Consider the following 17,625-nt stretch of genomic DNA (forward strand, 5'->3'; position numbering starts at 1 on the left):
CTGTCTGTCCTGCATTTGTTCACTCACTCGTTCCACTAACACACGCCAGTGCCTACCTGTGTTTAGCACCACACTTCGTTCCAAAAAAAGCTGCAAAGATGAACAAAGCAGAATGCCTGCCCTTTAATAGTTCACAGTCTCTTCTGCTGTTTATAAGAAACAGAAGGAAAAAGAAGGCTCCCTGGGCAGAGAGAGAGTAAACAGCAGGGAACTGTCCATCTGCCCCGGCTACTCTTGTGAGGTTGAGTCAGAAGAGCACTCTGAGCCCCTCCTTCTAAAAGGTCCCTTCTGTGCTAGAACAGGGCAAAGATGCTCTCGACATTGGAGCATATCTTTGGTTATCTCAACCAACCTCTTATTTTTCTCCCACGTGAGCGCAGAGGAAGTGGGGAGAAAGTGGGGGAGCAAAATATTTGTAGAAACTTGAAGAGAGTGAAGGACTCTGGTTGTGGTATAAATTATACATGGAACTGCAGGTTAAACTAACGGCTGATAGAAGAGGGATACACCCTCTGTTGTTGTTGTTGTTGTTCAGGCTCCTATGAATTAGATTTTTATATGCTGGTGAAAAAGGAAAAAAAAATTGCTCTGACTCAAAGAAACACAGACTTACTTTGGGCTCATGGGTAATTTTTCTAAGGATTTTCAGAAATGTTACAGTCTAAATATTCCCCTGGACAGTAGCCTGCACCAAGCTCCTCCGTCCATGGGATTTTCAAGGCAAGAGTACTAGAGTGGGTTGCCATTTCCTTCTCCAGGGAATCTTCCCAACCCAGGGATCAAACCCAGGTCTCTCACATTGTAGACAGACCCTTTACCGTCTGAGCCACCAGGGAGGTCCAAATATTGTAAGTAACTCTCTCCCCTTATATAAGTGGGGGTCACATGTTGGGCTCTATTGCACCTTGATTGACATGTAGACACTGCTATATTTAAAATGGATAACAAGGACCTATTGTATAGCACAGGGAACTCTGCTCAATATTCTGTAACAACCTAATTGAGGAAAGAATTTGAAAAAGAATAGATAAAGGTGCATGTATAACTGAATCACTGCTGCACAGCTGAAACTGACACAACATTGTTAATCAACTGTATTCCAATATAAAATTAAAAGTCAAAAAAAGGATTTAGAGAAGTATGCAACTTCACCTCAAAGTTCACTTAATTTGTTTTCTTTTCCCTGGGGTTAAAGTGTTTTCAAATGACAGTACATTTTATATCCTTGGCATGCACCATGGTTTCACTAAGAGGCAGTAAATATAAGTGGCCAAGGGACTGGCATGCACAGCCACTGTTAACTGGAATTTCTTGGGACATATCATGAGGGACAGGGAACAGTGAACTGGGAAGAGTAGAATCTGCCAGCTGCAGAGGGCGGCCATGGGCACTTGAGGCAGCAGTCGCCATGGGAAACGAGGTGCAGAGAGATGAAGGAGCGCGCCTAGGACCACAAGAGAACAAGGCTGGCCAGGCTCTTGAGATGCGAGGAACCCTGGCAACCACCTGTCACCCTCCCTCCTGTCACAGGGTGCCACCTGAGGCTCAGAGAGGTGCAGCGGTCTGTAAGACCACACAGCAGCCGCAGCCTGGCCATCTGAGCAAGGTCCCCGCTCTGCTTGGCTATTCAGTACGTGCTCTGTGAACACACCCACAGGAGGAAGCAGAGGTTCAGAAGTGGGAAGGCGGGGACCCAAACAAGAAATGATGAGTCTGAGAGGGGTTTGATTTGAGAAGAAAACACATGTAGGAATAAATGAGTCATGGGATGAAATGCACAGCATGGGGAATATAGTTAATAACACTGTAACATCTTTATAGGATAACAAGTGGTAACTAGACTTATCATGATGATCATTTTGCAATGAATGGGAACATCAAATCACTGTTTTTTGAACATCAAATTTGTTGTGAACAAATTTGTTTTGTGAACATCAAACATTTGTTGAACATCAAATCTAGAAATAACATAATGTTGTAGGTCAATTACAACTCAATAATAATAATTAATCAATTAATTAAAATACATGTAGGAAATTGATGAGAAGTTAGAGAGATCAGGTGGGGTTTTGGGCTGATAGCCCTTGAATACCGTATCAAAGTGTCTCATACTTTTTTTTTTTCCAAGAAGGTAACAGAGAATTACCACATATTGGAACAGAGCTCAAACAGCAAATCCACTATTTTTTTGTCCCAGAAACAGACTAACCTGTGATGAGGAAGGAAAAGGTCTTCCTGAGAGTAAAAATAATCTCAGAAAAGATCTTCCTGAGAATAAAAATAATCTCAGAATCCCAGGGAAGGAAAGAGGGTACCTAGATTTTTCACACATTCTCTCTGAAAAGAATAAATACTTTCACAATATCTTCCTTTAAAAAAAATTACATACCTTCTTTTCTGTCATTTTCTGATGTAATGCATACATATTAATTATTTATAAACTTTCAGTTGTATGAAGAAACGAAAACAATCCTTGTAATCTCCTCATCCGAAATCAAATATGGTTAATCTTTCAATATATTTCCTTTAAAGGTTTTATTTTTTGTGTGCATTTTTACATAACTGATCTCATACTTTTATTTGACTCTATAACTTCTAATTTTTCTTCATATGACATAAATGGTATTCAGTGGTATTTCAGTGGTATTCAGTAAATACCTACAATTAAAATTCTCAAGCCCATCATTTCAAAGGTTTAAAACCTAAACACTTAACCATACCCTCACGGCCACTTAGATTATTTGTTTTTTGTACCTAATGCTTCATTTTTGTGTTTCCATTTTTTCCCTTTCAGTATGTTTACTTAGAACAGATTCATAAAAATTAAACTCCTACATCAAATAGCACAGACATTTTTAAAGTCATTCATATATCTTGTTGAATTGACATAATTCTGGAGTATATACAGCATATATATATTATTTTTACATATATAGAATTGCTAGAGTTTTTAGTTGAATGAAAGCAGTTTCTCCTTTTTAATGGCTTTTCTCCAATTACAAAAACATTTCATATTTGAAGAAAAGAACACTCTCCATAATGTTAGACTGCTGGGACTGGGGATAGGGCAGCAGATGCTTCCATGAAATTTAATGTCTACCACCCTTGAGCACTTTTTACAATGCTGCTTTCTCCTGTCTTCTGATCAGGGCTACATGACCCTCCATTTCCTCATCAACTACTCCACCCAGGTCCTCTGCCAGCCTCTCAGATTCTTGGATATGATCCGTCCTATGATTTACCAAGGGAGATTCCATCTTGCATTTCCTGGTAAAGAGGCCAAGTTCACACAAAGAGGCTTCTGCACCCTTGCCCAGGGCTTTGGAAAGTGAACTTTTGCAACAAAAAGATTTGTGGCAGCCTGTGTGTTTCTCATTATCTTCCCTTGGATACAGTCACCAGCTTTTGTTCCAAAGGCACCCAAGGCAGGTCACTGTTCTCCCAGAGCAGGGAGACTTCTTTCATGCTAATGGTATGGAGAGAGATGAATCCCCAACCTCTCACGCAGTCAGGCCTCCTCCTCTCCGTCCCTTCTGGCAGAGGTCTGATTCACTCCCTCACTACCCACCTGCTCTCTTGCTGGGCCTCCCCACCCCCACCTCCTCTCCCTTCCGGTATTCCTCATCCACCACGGCAAGGTCAGGTCTTCTTGGAGCAGAAGTCATATTATCTTACAACTCTGCTCCAACATCTGCAGCAGTTCTTTGTTACCTACATGGGAAACAGGGCCCAGCATTTTGCAATGGGTCAATAAATGTTTAGCATCTGCTTTTTAATGAGTGAACTCTAAGCACCAGGGGAGCTATACAATGAGCTCTATGTCTGGTTCTGGGAGCTGAAACAGACATATGAAAAGTTAAATAAGAAGGCTTCAGCTCCCAGCACTTTCCAGTTCCCCAGTCCTGCATATTTGGCCGCCAGCTCTCACACTCACACTCACACTTGTTTCAAACAGAACTTACTCTCATCTCCCCCAATCTCTGTTCTCTCTAGAATAGCCCCACTATCCATGTTCTCAAGACAAGACCGATACAAGCCAGGAATATGGGAAGATGTAGGGGTCAGGAGATTTTGGCTTCATAGTGCCCATCAACATCAGTTATCTACTTATTCACTTTCTTAGTAGTGCTTAGAAACATAAAAAGTATAAATATAAAAAAATAAACAAGGCATGTTCCCACTGTTGTGAGTAGATAACCTAGTGGAGAAGATCTAGAGTTTGCAGGAACAAACTGTCCAGCGTCAACTCATACACACAAACTGTGGCTCACAGACCTGAGTCTCCAGGTCCTCCCCAGTCATCCAGTGCAGGAAAAGTGGGCCAAGACATCTCCACGCATTCTCACAATCATCTTGGACTTGTCTTCTACCAAATCTCAATCAATCCAGACACTAGAACAACCACAATCTGTGGGCACTTTATACTTACAGAGCACTCTTCCAAACATCCCAAACTCTTCACGCAATATCTTGTTGTGATTTAACCCTCACAACAAAATCACAGGGTGTGTTCTCATCACCTTCACGTTACAGATGAGAAAATCACACTTGAAGGAATTTATATTCTTTTGGGGCAACAGACATATGTTTAAATTCTAACACGTGCCAGAAATTAAGGGTAAACATGTATTCATGAAGATCTTTGCCATTAGTGACTGAACAATCTGAGGAGAGACACAGAAACCTAAGTGAATAATTTCCACATAGTATGGTGTGAGGACAGAATATGCAGAAGTTGCACCAAACGTAGAAAAATAACATCATTCAGCCCAACCCACAGTCTCAGGGAGAGTCCAGGGAAGGTGGGCGTGAAGGGAAGAAACATGTCAATTAAACTAGAACTCAAATGAGTTGTTGGCTCACAGATAGGGTAACTATAATCTGAATTTGGGTTTGTCGGACTCTCCAATTCATGTTTTCCCTATTCTGTGACATGGTAGGTTTTCAATGGATATTCATTGAGTGACAGAAGAAATGAAGGAATAAATGAATACATTATGCTTCCTCCTATGGACAGAATGGCTGAAATATCAGTCCAAACAGTAAGTTTGGCTTCCAAATGCCCACATTCTGACCAGCTTAGCTAACCAGCTAATGCAGCTTAGGGAATTCCAGGAAGGCTCTCTGGTAACAGGGCAGGTGGTTCTCAATATTGGATGCCCTAATTCACTGCTACAATCTCTCAGAATTGGTTGGTAGGTTCTAGAATTGAGAAGAGGACTCCCGACTTCCTTCTACTCCACTGCCTCAAAAAACCTTTTGTAGTGTCCTGGGCTTTGCATACAATGGAAAATAAACTACAATAAGTAAGACCAGAGTTCCAATTGCTACAGCAAAGATTCCCTCAGAATCCCACATGAAACCCCTTTGGCTCCAGATAACTCTATGTAAGGAAAACAGATCCTAATTCTCCTACGCCTACCTCCTCTGAAATTCAGCTTTGGAAGGACGAGAGCCAGGACCTCCAAGACTTGAAGATCAGAGCAATGTGCCCACATCCTCAAGCGATTACATGGGGCTGCCTCTCTCCTCCCACAGCCTCCCGCTCCACTGTGTTTGAGGAGCAGATGCCTCCGTGCCAGCAACCCCAGTTCTGTACTTCCCGCTTCGCAGCCCAAATCTCTGCCTTCTGTCTTCCTATGCTTGTACACATGAAGTAAGCTTGGAGCTTGTGTGTGCCACCATTTCACAATTAAAAAACCCCAAATAAGAGACAGGTGGTGGGATTCTCCCAGAGAATTAAAAGAAAGACGTCAAGCCCACGCCGCCGTCTGAATCTGGCTACCCAGTGAGCACCCCAGGAGTGGGTGGCTGGGGCTAAGGCTATGATTTCAATAGTAAAAATGCAGAATCTACCCAAACAATAAAAAGTTGCTTTTATTCCTTGGTCCCAAATATTTCTACTCAGAATTTCCTCTAGATTCTTCCCAATTCTTGAGAAAAGTCAGAATAATTTTGAACAATTAACGGAATCAGTTTGTGGAGACGTGTCATCTGAATAAAATCACAATGGTTTCTTGAAGGAAGGCAATATGAAATGGACCTTAGAAAGTCACAGACTCTTTGGTACCATTATTTGCATCAGTCTGGGGCTCAGGAATCTTCATCGCCTGCTTGGGAATTAAGATTTAATGAATCAACTTCTCCATGGTGGGTTAAGATGGGCTTGCAAATTTTGCCACTGGGGCAAAAATCACTGTTATTTTCCTTTCCTCTAAGGAAGTAGGGTTCATCTCATATACTGGGGGTCAGCAGACATGTGTCTGAAAAGGCCCAGATAGTAAATATTTTAGGTTTTGTGGGCCATAAGAATTCTGCTGCAACTATTCAACTCAGCTGATGTAGCACAAAAGAAGTCACAGACAATATGTAAATATATGAGCATAGCTAGGTTTCAATAAAACTTTATTTACAAAAGCAGGCCTGTTTGTTCTACCATCATCTAAGTAACCTCTAAAAATATCAGAACCGGCATTAAACATGATTCCCAGGTGATCTGTACGCAATATATCTGGAAACCAGTGTGTCTCAAATCTAACCAAATTGCAAATTCTGAGGCCTGAAATTCTGTATTTTCAAACAAGCTCCCAGGTGATACTGATGTTGTCAGTGGATGTTGCTTTAATTGGCAAAGATCTATTTAGAGATTCTCCACAAAACCCAATACTGGGGTAGAACATAGGAACTGGTGGGTACCAGCAGCCCACCAATCAGTTCAGTTCAGTCACTCAGTCGTGTCCAACTCTTTGCGACCCCATGGACAGCAGCACGCCAGGCCTCTCTGTCCATCACCAACTCCCAGAGTTCACTCAAACTCATGTCCATCGAGTTGGTGATGCCATCCAACCATCTCGTCCTCTGTTGTCCCCTTCTCCTCCTGCCTTCAACCTTTCCCAACATAAAGGTCTTTTCCAATAAGTCAGTTCTTCGCACCAGGTGGCCAAAGTATTGGAGTTTCAGCTTCAGCATCAGTCCTTCCAATGAACACCCAGGACTGATCTCCTTTAGGATGGACTGGTTGGATCTCCTTGCAGTCCAAGGGACTCTCAAGAGTCTTCTCCAACACCACAGTTCAAAAGCATCAATTTTTCAGTGCTCAGCTTTCTTTGTAGTCCAACTCTCACATCCATACATGACTACTGGAAAAACCATGGCTTTGACTAGATGGACCTTTGTTGGCAAAGTAATGTCTCTGCTTTTTAACATGCTGTCTAGGTTGGTCATAGCTTTTCTTCTGAGGAGCAAGTGTCTTTTAATTTCATGGCCGTGGTCAACATCTGCAGTGATTTTAGAGCCCCCCAAAATAAGGTCTATCATTATTTCCATTGTTTCCCCATCTATTTGCCACGAAGTGATGGGACCAGATGCCATGATCTTAGTTTTCTGAATGCTGAGTTTTAAGCCAACTTTTTTACTCTCTTTCACTTTCATCAAGCCCACTGATATCCACTCAGTTTCTCTACCTCCAAACAAAATAATACATGGATAATACTATGCTAAATATTATGCCAAAGCCAAAATAACTGACAGATACTCAGACCATGACTAAGAGGGTCTCAAAGTCTTTTGGAGTGGGAGTGGGGGGGTGCAAGTGGAACCTCATACACATAAAAAAGTAATCGATACAAGAGACAGTGTGAATGTCTTTTGTAAGACAATGAGACATCAGTGAAAAACCCTGACAAATGCTGTGAATGCCTATCAGGAAGACCCCAATCCATCTCATCTATCATAAAGTGAGGAATGAGGGGCTCTGTAATCCAGGAAGCAGGAATTTTAAGTAAGCTCAGGATCAAGAGGAAATTCACTGAACATTTCTAGCCAGAAACACAATATGATTCCTTCAGCCCACAATAGCAGAATAAAAGAGTTGATGTAATATGAGAAATTATAGAGTATTGAAAATGGAAACAATGGAAATAAGATTCTTTATAGCAGCCCTAGATCAACTCTGAGGGCAAAACAGTTTGTGACTGATCGTTAAATCTACTCTTAAAAGCTACAAAGACTAAAGCCAAAGCAAGAGGTTGAGATCTTAGAAAACACTCGCTCAAAGTGTTTTATGCATATATATTTTGAGGTCCCTAGATATTTCCCCCTGAAGGCTTATTGTTATTACACCTTAAATCTGGTTTGCTCCCCTGGTAGCTCAGTTGGTAAAGAATCCACCTGCAATACAAGAGACCCCAGTTCAATTCCTGGGTCAGGAAGATCCACTGGAGAAGAGATAGGCTACTCACTCCAGTATTCTCTGGCTTCCCTCGTGGCTCAGCTGGTAAAGAATCCACCTGCAATGTAGGAGACCTGGGTTTGATCCCTGGGTTGGGAAGATCCCCTGGAGAAGGGAAAGGCTAACTACTCCAGTATTCTAGCCTGGAGAATTAAGGAGAGGCTGCAAAGAGCTGGACATGACTGAGCAACTATCAAAAAAAAATCTGATTCAGAAATGCAACCACACGCAGCAAGAGGGGCATCGGAAATGAGCATCTCCCAAAGCAAAGTCATCCATCCTGCCTGGAGCATGTTCCACACAGATGCTGGATTTCAAGGATGGTATCCAGATGTCTCAAGCCAGCCAGTGAGCAGACTGGCACCTCCCTCCTTTGCAACTCTATCTTTCACCAATCCTCCTCCCCAACCCTCTGCTCCTGGGACATGGCTACTTCCTCCTTCCCCTCCACCTGTATGCCCAGTTCCATCCTTGTTTACTGGTCATTCTGCGTCCTTGTTGTCTAGGTCTGCTCCATCAATAATGAGTGACCTACACCTTTCTCTGGGTATCGAATCTCGGCCTGGCCTCCCAGCCGCATCCCTCCACAGTCAAGGCATTTATCCTCCGACCCGCCCAGCCACAATTGCTGCTCTCCTCCCTTCAACCTTTCACCACGGTCTCAACACATCCTCACCTGCTCGAGGGAATTCTCTTCCGCGTTACTTCTCTCTGTTGTTCAGCTTAGGCTGGGTTATTTCTCATTTACATTTGAATCATTCCAAGTCTCTTCTAGAGTCACTTACATATCACAGGGGCTCAGTAAACAGTGTTATTATTTTATTAAGTAAAAATACTATGCAAAGTCCTTGGATCCCATGAGAAAAAAAGAAAGAGCATGTTGCCTAGCCCACCAGTTCTTTTTCAGATCAGTGCAGCCTGCTCTCAGGTTCTGCTTTTCAGAATGTTTTTGGAGCCTGGTTCATCCGGAAATGTCTGAGTCAACCTGCCCACCTCCGGCGCATCTCACCCCACCCCACCCCCATCTCTGCACAGAGCTAGCTTCCTCCATGTCTATCGGGCTCCCTGCTCTTGTACAGTCACATACCCTCCAGAGTTGTGGCTCCCTGATTAGATGCTGACCAGGATCTTGCCTTCTCTAAAATGATCCAGGCACAGTCCAATTCCAAAATCTCAGACCCTCAGGTTTATTGCAGCAACACAATTACAGTGTCATTTATCTCAACCGTAATCCATTCTGTGACTAAGCAGGCATCTCCAGGGTTTGCTCCTGTCACGACCCCAACTTCCACCCACCCCCCACCTCCCACACTCCCCCCCATGCTGTCTTCATGCCTCAGCACACGCGTCCCCCAGGACACACGACACCAGAACTTCCCATCAGAGATGCTCATGAGAAACAGACCACTCGCAATGAGGAAAGGACGGCCTGCAGCTCGTGAAGGAAAATCAAGCTACAGTTGGAAACACGAGCTTTTCCTTTAAAGGAGAAAGTGAGTTTGGCAGAAGCGCTCTTCTAAGCCGCCCTCCAACAGTGTTGAAAGGACCATTCGGGGAGAGAGGGGAAGGAAGAACGTGCGAGTGACAAATGGGGAGCAGAAAATAGCGAAACAGAGGGAGACAAAAGAAAAGGAGAGAGGAGACAGAACGGCAGTAAAAAGGCACAGAGGACGGAGGAGGGGGAGGCAGAGCAAGAGAGTGGGGATAAGGAAAAGGGGAAGGGAGCAGAGGGGGCGGCAGGAGCAGGAAGGAGGGGAGGAAGGGAGGAGGACAGCCGGCACCACGGGGTCTCACAGACAGGGCCGCCAGTTTTGTGGGAATCCTGCCTGTCTCCCGTGGGAGCTCTGCCATCCAGAAGAGGACAGGCTCTCCACTGGCTCATTAGAAACACTCAGCGCTAAGAGGTCTATGCCAGATCCCCTTGGCCCAATACAGACAACTGAACAGAATTCAGGGAATCGATCTCCAAAGGCACTTGTTGACCTCCTGCGCTCAGCCTTCATTAGAGATGCAAGATCTTTGAAAAGTCGGTGAGCAAATATCCAGAGTTTCTATTAATAACGCTCTTTTTCCCTCACAAGTGTTCCAGTTTAGATGCTAAATACTTGCTCTTCCTATTAGCAAGAGACACAGGAAGCTGCAACTTATTGAGTCTTTAAACAGATTGAAATACTTAGTCTCATCATTTGAGAAAAGGAGGAAGTCTGCACTGGTGACCGGCAGAGACCAGCAGAATGGAATGAATCCAAAGTACCTGAGATAATTCTGGGTATAACACTACGATGGGGAGGGTAGCAGCCACACGGACAAGGTGCTCAAGCCAAAGCTACTTATAGCACATCTTGGATATTGAAATAATACTTTCTAGAAATAGTCATTAAGATTGGGTGGCAGGGGAAGAAAAGACCACAATGATGAGTACTTTTACCCTTCTGAGAGGTAAAACAGAATGAATCACAGATAAATAATAGAAGAGTCAAATGGAGTCAGTCAAATGGAGAGAGTCAAATCACAGTCAAATAGAATAGAGAGACTCTGCAATAATTTCTGGTTAGTGGTTAAATGCAGCTATGGATTATTCATTCTGAAGTGTATACCATGAAGGCTCAAGTTAAAGACCACTTAGCTCTCCAGTATCAAGAATCTATTGGAAGGAGGAAAGGAAGGAATGAAGGATGGAAGGGAATTGGTTTCAGGGCAATCTATGGGAAGAAAGGGACCCAAGTTATTTTAAGGAGGAATGGGGGAAGGTGGGCAGTTACCTAGACAATAAACAGAAAGGAGTGTGTAATCCCAGGAGCGTTGTTAGTGAGAAGAAATTTCCTGGGGAATGTGAGGAAATAGTACTTTACCCTCCTGCCCTTCATCCTTCATCTCAAGGATTGTCCACACTGTTCACTCACTTGTGCATTCATTCAACAAGTGTCACAGAAGCTGCACGTTAGATGTAAGCCTAAGTCAAGGCACAGGGTCCTCAGCATGTTCCACGTGCCAGAACCCACACTAGATGCCAGGGATACGGGCATGAAGGGGATGTTCTCTGCCTTTGGTGACCTATGGACTGAGAGGGTCTCAGATGCATGAAATTACTGCAGACCTAGTTTAGTTGGTAGGATTCAGGTCTGCTAACAGATGAACTGAGAAGTCTCCTTCAGACCAAAACTCACCTACAGCTGACCACCTGGACCTGAGCAAGTGCTTTTGGTTTCCTCATGAAGCTTTGCAGTATATCATGCTTCTTTTTTTGTCTTGAGACCTGGAGCTAAGCAGCCCACTTATCTGCAATTAGCATCCCTGGCTAGGTGTTCTTGTGCTTTTAACTCTCCCAAACCTTATTATAGGGCTCTGGTTCTCTTATCCTGGTTTTAGTAGTTCTATTAAGTCTTTTTTTTTTCTAAACCACCTCAAATTATTGCTGGAAGCAGGAAATTAATTTAAATTTTTTCTAAATGGAATTGTACTATTAAAAGAGGCCTAGATTGATCCAGGAAACCCAGAGATTCCAGTGGGTCCTGTAAAAACAGGGGAGACCTAGAGATCCTGGGTCACTCAGAGCTGGGGGTCCAGGACACCCTAGGATGAACATTTACTCTGGGTTGGCCACAACCGGATCCTTGAAGTGCGAAGAGGACATGGACATTCAACACCAAGTTCCCTATATGATCAAACCCATGACCTTTTCATTTGCTATCATCTCCAGGAGACAGGGCTTCCCAGGTGGCTCTGTGGTAAAGAATTCACCTGCCAGTGTAGGAAGTGTGGGTTCGATCCCTGGTCCAGGAAGATCTCCTGGAGAAGGAAATGGCAACCCATTCCAGCATTCTTGCCTGGAAAACCCCATGAACAGAGGCGCCCAGTGGGCTGCAGTCCATGGAGTTGCAAAAGAGTCAGACACAACTTAGCAACTGAACAACAACACCACCAAAGACAGAATCCAAGGTTCACCTTTCTCCATGACACCGACCAGGGTAAGTGAGGGGCTCAGGGGAGCCACACCGTCAGCCCCAATCTCCTGTGGCAACACAGCTTCAGTGACCAGCCCTACTTACATCAATGGGTGCAGAGCATTCTCCGAGGGACAGGATCCTCAGGAATTGCTGGCCTCTGCTTCTTTTGAATTATTTCAGCTTCTTGGCTTCAAGTCACAGCCTTAGAACTTTCTAGAGCATTGAACCCCGGACCAGTTGTGGATCTCCTTTTAGGAAGGGGGAGAAAAGGGAAAGCAATGCTTTGTTACAAACTTTTTCTTCATTCACATTTTCTTTCGTGTTTGACATTTCTGTCCACCACTATTAAACAGAAGCCTCCCAGCAGCCCCAGGCTGTGAAGGAATTTGACAGATCCTCAGAGATTTTGTTTATAGGGGTTACACAATTGATATTTATCAATTTAGAAATTAAAAACTGTGAATTTTAAATTTATTACTTATTTCATTAAAATATAATTGTATGTTAACACATATAATAATTTTCTATAAAAATTTTTCAAAAAATACTTAGAAGACTGACACTGCTTAATATTTTTAAAAATCTTTCTGATATCTGACTTAATCAAATAGGTCCTATTATCTGCTTCTAGATTCAATTTGTTACAACAATAATGCAAGTCATTTAACCTCTGGAAAACCCCACTATATACTTGTGGGAGAATGAAAGTGAAAAAAAAAAAGCAAATCCTAATGTTACTTTGAGAATAGTTTTTATCTTGTGGATCCCCTAAAATGGTCTCACAAACTTGCAGGGACCCCCAGAGCACCCTGGAATAACTGCTCCATATTCCACCTCAGATTATCAGTCCCCTTCTTCAGGTACAGCTAGGTATCAGTTGACTGAGTAATTTTCTAGAATCATCCTACATGTATGTAAAACTATATGGATGTACAGGGTTTTTAATTTAAAAAATCAAGTTTTAGTACCCTGTACATTTCACTTTGGGCTTTCTGTTTACATGGTGGGGGTCGTTGCATTTTAGCATATGTGGTTATGTCATTCCTTTCTAAAGATCTGTTGTTTCCCACTGAATGGATATAACCATATATAACTACATCAGTGCTGCAGTGTCCAAGTTGATGAACAGCTACCAGAAGTTGACAGCTTATTCACTGAAAGATCTAGAACTTAAAGGGAATAAAGTGGCCACACAGATCAAGAATGCATGTCACATATGTTAGTACAGCTTTCCTCTGGCAACTAGTTCCCCAGAAAGGCATGCAGCTGAAGCCTTCAAAATTTGAGAAAATATTCAAACTCTTGCTCTATTACTGTCCTTTTCTAGCTGGGGTTTATCTCACTATTTCAGAAGAAGCGTGTACTAATATCTCTGCACCTACCTGTACAGAAATGTTGACAAACATCAACCTTTCAAAGCATACTCACTATTATCAGTGTTAGGTCATCATGGGGGAAGCACCAAGTGTCCCCAAGTATTTTATTTTATTTGGCCACCCCATGCAGCATGTGACATCTTAGTTTCCTGACCAGAAATCAAACCTAAGCCCCCTGAAGTGGAAGCACAGAGTCTCAACCACTGGACCTCCAGGGAAGTCCCCTGAACAGTATTCCTGAAACCTAGTTCCCTGTGGTACTAAGGTGGCAAAGGCTGACCCTGTTAGACCACAATTTTCCTGACACAGAAAATGCATCACCTAAAGGAAGCCCTCACCTCACATGGCTAATTTGGTCTAATTACATTGATGGATTCAAAGGCTAAAATGTATGAAGGCTGCTGCTGCTGCTAAGTCGCTTCAGTCGTGTCCGACTCTGTGTGACCCCATATACGGCAGCCCACCAGGCTCCCCCGTCCCTGGGATTCTCCAGGCAAGAACACTGGAGTGGGTTGCCATTTCCTTCTCCAGTCCATGAAAGTGAAAAGTGAAAGTGAGGTCGCTCAGTCATGTCCAACCCTCAGCGACCCCATGGACTGCAGCCTTCCCGGCTCCTCCATCCATGGGATTTTCCGGGCAAGAGTACTGGAGTGGGGTGCCATTGCCTTCTCCGGTATGAAGACTACCCGGGTTCATTTCCTCACTTTCATATTCACTAGCTGTGAATCTTGGGAGTTACTTAGCTTCTACTTACTTGTAAAATGGAGATAATGACACCTGTCTCAAGAAGTCGTAAAGAAGAAGAATTGTAATTCTCCATTAGATGTGCCTGACACAGGAGGTGCTCAGGGCTCAGGAACTGCTCACCTTCTCCCTTTATTGTTCTATTAACAGAAATAATATGTAAGATGCATCTTACGTCCTGAACTGAAGATGTTATGTCTTATGTCCTGGCTTTTCCAGGGACCTCAGTCATCCTGTCCTTTAGGAAGTCTGGAGCTATTAGACACTAGGGCAAGAGAAGATGATGGAGATTGTTCTTTTTCTCCTCTTGTGAGATGTTTGTCATCTGATTCAGAATGAGAGACACAGGTCTGCTTTCCTTTTCACTAGGCCAGGAAAACAGGCACCAACATTCCCAGCATTTCTGCCTCAAGTTTCCAGTCTGCCTCTGAAATTCTATAGGCCAGTGTGGTTTTTAGACCCATAGAACCTAGAGAAAACCTCCCAGGTTGAGGGGTGCTCCTCCAGTGAAGATGAGCAGAGATTTGCTTTTGAACAATTCCTAGGAGTAGAACCAGCACTTATGATAATTACAGACAGACATATTATAACTTTCATTTATAGATGTGACGAAGAAGGCAATGGCACCCCACTCCAGTACTCTTGCCTGGAGAATCCCATGGGCGGAGGAGTCTGGTGGGCTGCAGTCCATGGGGTCGCTAGGAGTCGGACATGACTGATCGAGTTCACTTTCACTTTCACTTTTCACTTTCATGCCTTGGAGAAGGAAACGGCAACCCACTCCAGTGTTCTTGCCTGGAGAATCCTAGGGACGGGGTAGCCTGGTGGGCTGCCGTCTGTGGGGTCGCACAGAGTCGGACATGACTAAAGTGACTTAGCTTAGCTAATAGATGTGAGACTAAGGTTTGAAGACATTAGGTAAATTCCCCAAGGTAACACAGCTAACAAGGTCAGGATTGTAACTGAAAACCAGGTTTGCCCTACTCCAAAGCTCAAGTTTTTAACCACATCACATGATGCTCCTGTTAGAAAGGAAATCAGCCCCGTCATGACATAGCAAGACCCACAGCTTCACGGAAATGGTCTTACAAAAGAGACAAACTATCCTTAATTGTAAGCTAAGGAGTTTACTAACCCAGTATTGTAAAAACGTAAAATTAAAATTCTTCAGAAAATCATCCCTCAGCTACATGCAAAGGAGAATAGCAGGATACCAAAACCAATATTTTATTAGTTTTGGATTATTTACCTTATTTTAAGGTAAGATTATTTACCTTATTTTATTAGCATTTGATTAGATCAATTACTAAAATTAATTGATTGTTTCCATTTATAGATTATTATTTTTCAAATTGATTAATAATTTGATATCAACTTAGCCAATAGTATTTCTAGCTCCTAGTATATACCAGGGACTTCAAGTGTTATAGATGAAGAAAATATGTTCCTTGGCCTTGATGAAGAAGATACAGTGGACATTATAAGATCTGATACATATATAACTATATATATATTTGTGTTAGTGAGATAATAAGATAGAAAAGAGTAAGATGCTAAAAGAAGGAGAAATCAAGCCAGTGGAGTGTTCAGGGAAGACTTGAAGGAGGAAGGAGGCATCATTTGAGCTGACTCTTGAAATATAACTAGAATTTTGTCAAAAAAAAAGTAAAAAGCCTAAGAAAAAGGAACAATTTGAAAATGCAAGTTATGTGGCTGGAGGACAGGAACAGCACAATAATCAAAGCTAGAGCTGGAAGATGGCTGAGGCTATAGATGCTAACAAGAGGTGAGTATGTGTGATCCAGGAAAAGCTTGGAAGAGTGGGATGGCAGGGTGAGGGAGGCTCTATGGGGCTTAACCTGGCATGTGGGGTGCTTTATAGGGGAAGGGGAGCAGAGTGGCTGATGGGAGCCTGACCTAGAACAATGACATCAGGAAGGGGAAAGAAATAATATGGAGGTATGCTAATAATTACAGTAAGAGGAATGAGCATCAGTCAGCAACTAGTTACAGCAGGGAAGAAGGAAGGTGTCAAGGAAGCCTGCATATCCAGTCTGCAGGTGACCAAGAGCACATCACTACAAGTAACAGAACCTGGGAAAACTGGGAGAGGAATTGGTTCAAAAGGGATAATTGTGAGTTTCGGTTTGAACATAAAGAATTTGATTGCCTTTCCATGGAAACAGGCAAATACATCAAGCAGAGGAGTAGAAATCTGGGTCCAGAATTCAAGAACTTGATTCCATCAACAGATGAATGGATAAAGAATATATATATATATATGGAATGATGTAGTAGATAGCATCACCAACTCAATGGACATGAATCTGAGCAAACTCCAGGAGATAGTGAAGGATAGAGAAGCCTGGTGTGCTGCAGTCCATGGGGTGGCAAAGAGTTGAGCAACAACAAGAATGGAATACTAACACTATGGGTTCAGTCATTAAAAAAAAAAAAAAACATTGCCAATTGCAGCAACATGAACGTACTTGGAGAGCATTAAGTGAAATGTCAGACAGAGAAGGACAAATACTGCCAGGTATCACTTATATGGGAAATCTAAAAAGTAAAACCAGTGAACATAAGAAAAAAGCAGACTCACAGACACAGAGATCAAACTAGTGGTTACCAGTGGGGAGAGGGACGGACCACATAGGGGTAGGGGATTAAGAGGTACAAATTATTAGGTACAAAATAAGCTGGGCCTCCCAGATGGCTTAGGGGTAAAGAACTCACCTGCTGATGCAGGAAACAAGAGTTTGATCCCTGGGTCAGGAAGATACACTGGAGAAGGAAATGGCAACCCACTCCAGTATTCTTGCTGGGAAATCCCATGGATGGAGGAGCCTGGTAAGCTACAGTCCATGGGGTTTCAAAAGGATTGGAAATGGCTGAGCAACTAAATAATAACATAAAATAAGCTACAGGGATATATTGTATAATGTGGGAAATATTGCCAATATTTTTATAATAACTATAAATAACTATTAAAGACTGTGAATGACTATTGTATACCTGTAACTTATACAATATTGTGCATCATCTATACCTCAGTTTAAATAAACAAATAAGAGAGTTTGATGTTATAGATTCATATTTGAACATCAAGTACATAAAGGCAATAACTGAAGGTCTGAGGCAGATGAAATGATCTGGGAAGAAGGAAGAGAAGAAAACTGAAGACAGAGCCCTGGGGCTTATCTGCACTAAGTAATGGAAGAAGGTCTCTGCTTTCCCTACCACGCTCCAGGTAAGAGCCAAGACGACTTCACCAACAGTTCCTCTTCACAAGACGTCAGGACTCCCTGATCTAACCCAGCTTCCTAAG

At 42.8% G+C, this 17,625-nt stretch overlaps 1 protein-coding gene across 2 annotated transcripts in view; it reads right to left on the reverse strand.

Moving 5' to 3' along the window:
* The window catches only part of DDR2 (discoidin domain receptor tyrosine kinase 2), a 182,496-nt gene that overhangs the window by 144,534 nt on the left and 20,337 nt on the right, over positions 1 to 17,625 (reverse strand). For both annotated transcript variants that reach the window (XM_005203520.5, NM_001083720.2), the window contains 1 exon segment: positions 12,280 to 12,425. The gene's annotated coding sequence lies outside the window, so the exon portion shown is untranslated.

Source organism: Bos taurus, chromosome 3, assembly GCF_002263795.3.
Source record: "Bos taurus isolate L1 Dominette 01449 registration number 42190680 breed Hereford chromosome 3, ARS-UCD2.0, whole genome shotgun sequence".
Classification (NCBI taxonomy): domain Eukaryota; kingdom Metazoa; phylum Chordata; class Mammalia; order Artiodactyla; family Bovidae; genus Bos; species Bos taurus.